The sequence below is a fragment of the Sinocyclocheilus grahami genome, unplaced genomic scaffold, assembly GCF_001515645.1.
Source record: "Sinocyclocheilus grahami isolate Dianchi unplaced genomic scaffold, SAMN03320097.WGS_v1.1 scaffold198.1, whole genome shotgun sequence".
Taxonomy (NCBI): Eukaryota; Metazoa; Chordata; class Actinopteri; order Cypriniformes; family Cyprinidae; genus Sinocyclocheilus; species Sinocyclocheilus grahami.
This window is the reverse complement of record NW_015505377.1, coordinates 882,772-885,521: the sequence shown is the minus strand read 5'-3', so window position 1 is coordinate 885,521 and position 2,750 is coordinate 882,772. Positions and strand designations below refer to the sequence as shown.

Genomic DNA, 2,750 nt, shown 5'->3' with positions numbered 1-2,750 from the left:
CATATTATACTGATTTCTGAAGATCATGTGACACTGAAGACTGGGTTACACACACACACAAAATATATCAATATATATACAGTACATATATAATTTTATTTTGTTATTATTACTTGTACTATATTATTATTATTTTTATGAATTATTATGATTTATGTTTAATAATTGTTTTATAACTGATTATTTAATTCTCATTATTCTTTAAAATTAAAAGGTAAGGACAAAATGTGTATATAGTGTTATTTCAATATCATAATTTGATATTTTGAATTAATATCTAAATTAATATCTTGAATGAGTTTTTATTTACAAATTTCTTATTTACATTTTAATTTTAGTTCAAGATTTACACATTTAGTTGTGTTTTTTTTATTTATTAGTATCATATTTTAGTTAGTACATAAAGTTAGATTAAATAATATAGAACGATTTCTAATGGACTCTTTGTTTAATTCTCACTATTCTTTATATTAATTTTAAAAAGTAATGAAAAGAAGCTTGATATGGCATTTCTCAGATCTGTATGAAGAAAGTCATTCGGGTTTGGAGCATAATGAGAGTGAATAAGTAATGCTAAAGTGAATTGATCTCTGAGAGAGCAGGTGGCAGTGAGGCGGTCGGGAGCAAACAGGTGTGTGGACGCGAGGAAGCGCGGCTGACCTGCTCTCATGCATGTTGAATGAGCAGCTACAGTAGATTATTTTCCATGAGGGGAAATGCTCACGTCTGTAAAGCACTGAATGCTCGTACTGAGAAAACACCTGCATGTATTTTTAATGGCCACTCACACACGGGAGCGTCCCGCTGCAGAGTCCGAGTGGACTTTAGGAGTCTGATCCATGCACTCATGCTCAGACACATCTGTTTCCATGGTAATGGGCGGCCCTTCGGCCCGAGTGACCAGCAGAGGGAGCCGCTGATGCTCACAAACCCACAGGTTCAGAGTGAGTTCAGTCGAAACAGCTTCATCCACTGATTCACACGAACCTCACTCCAGCGCAGCTGGCTGCTTTCAGAGCGCTGACATACTCGGAGCATGTTTATTATTATTTTGAATTAGTTTTAATTGTTACATTTATTATTACACATTGTAATTAGCAATAGTATCAATATTATTTACAATTACTGATTAATTGATTATTAAATAATTACAATTTAATAAACTAACATGATTCTATTATTATATTAAATGAATATTATTAACTAAGCCATTGTAGTTATATTGAAAGTATATTATAAATCAAATATCTCTGTATCAGTTCAGAATACACTGAATATGTCAGAATATATCTTTGAGATACATATTTTAAATTATTAAAATAATATTTATGTAATATGTTATATTTTAATATGAGTTAAATTGTAGAAATGTAGCTTTAATTATTTTAGTACATCAAGTTGAAATGAAAATGAGGATTGAAATGCCATAAGTTTAAGGTTTTTAATATTTAATTTTATTGCAAGTAAGGGAAACTTTTCTACGTTTTTCGTTTTCGTTAGCACTTAAAATTTAATATTCAGTCATTTAAATTTAAATATTAATTACCTATTAAATAATTACAATTTAGTAAATTAAAATTAATAGTAAGGGTAGTAATATTAATAGTATATCATAAATCAGACATATTAATAGTAATATTAATGAAAAACTATTTATATAATATATAAATAATCTAAATAATTAATATTTAATCATCTAAATTTGTTAAACAAACAAACAAACAAACAAACAAATAAATAAATGGGATTTTGTTTTTTATATTATTTTTTATTATTGTTGTTATCATTATTAGGGTTTTCGTTTTAGTTGAATTGTTCATTTCAGTAACAATAGAAGTGTTCAATAACTAGTCTATACAGAAATGGACTTGACTGTGACAACTAGCCCCGGTCGCCTCTATAAGGTATAAAATCTGAATCAAGTGCATGTGAACAACTGAGGATTTGACTGGCCTGATGTGATGTATAATGCAGGAGTGAGTTGTGTGTCTAACATGAGATCTAATCTGCTGTCTGAAAGTGAAACTCGGTGTGATTTCTAATCTCTGACTGTCTGACAGCGGAAGAGGAGAGGAGTGTTTACTACATGCAGCTGCAGGGGTCAGAGGTCGCACGCATTTCATTAACCGACTCCAGACTGAACAAGAGTCCCTCCTGCTGTCAGACCGCTTCATATACAGTGCACTGGATAACATATGACAAAGTCACATTCGTTCGTTTTATTTCATCACAGTAACACAAATAACTGATAATCCTTTCACTAGTTTCAATACTTAAATACACAAACATATATGCAACTATCAATATTATTTCAAATTAAATATACATTTTAATAATTACTTATTAATTACATATTTCTATATTTTATCTAATAATTAATATTAAGCAGTAAATGGTAGTAATATTAATAGTATAATATAACATTATAAAATATAATTGATTATATTTATTATATAGAACAGATTTATACACCTCATTAATAATTAATATTAACAGTAGATAACAATTTATATAATTATACAGTATAAATATTGTAAATATATCTAAATATATTTCCAGAGTTCAGTCTGTGCTGCAGGAAAGATTGTATCAGGTTCAGAATCTACGTCATGGATAAAAATAAACAAACAAATAAATAAAAAATAACAAAAAACACTGGAGAATGAACGTCACATGCGGAACTAAGATTCATGCTTTCACTGCCGGTGTGTGTGTGTGTGTGTCCTTCAGAGAGGAAACAAGGGCAGGAG

The 2,750-nt window shown here is 29.5% G+C and overlaps 1 protein-coding gene across 1 annotated transcript in view; it reads right to left on the bottom strand.

The window, feature by feature from the left end:
- LOC107595209 (calcium-activated potassium channel subunit alpha-1-like) overlaps window positions 1-2,750 on the bottom strand; it is a 107,512-nt gene that overhangs the window by 65,982 nt on the left and 38,780 nt on the right. The window lies entirely within an intron of this gene.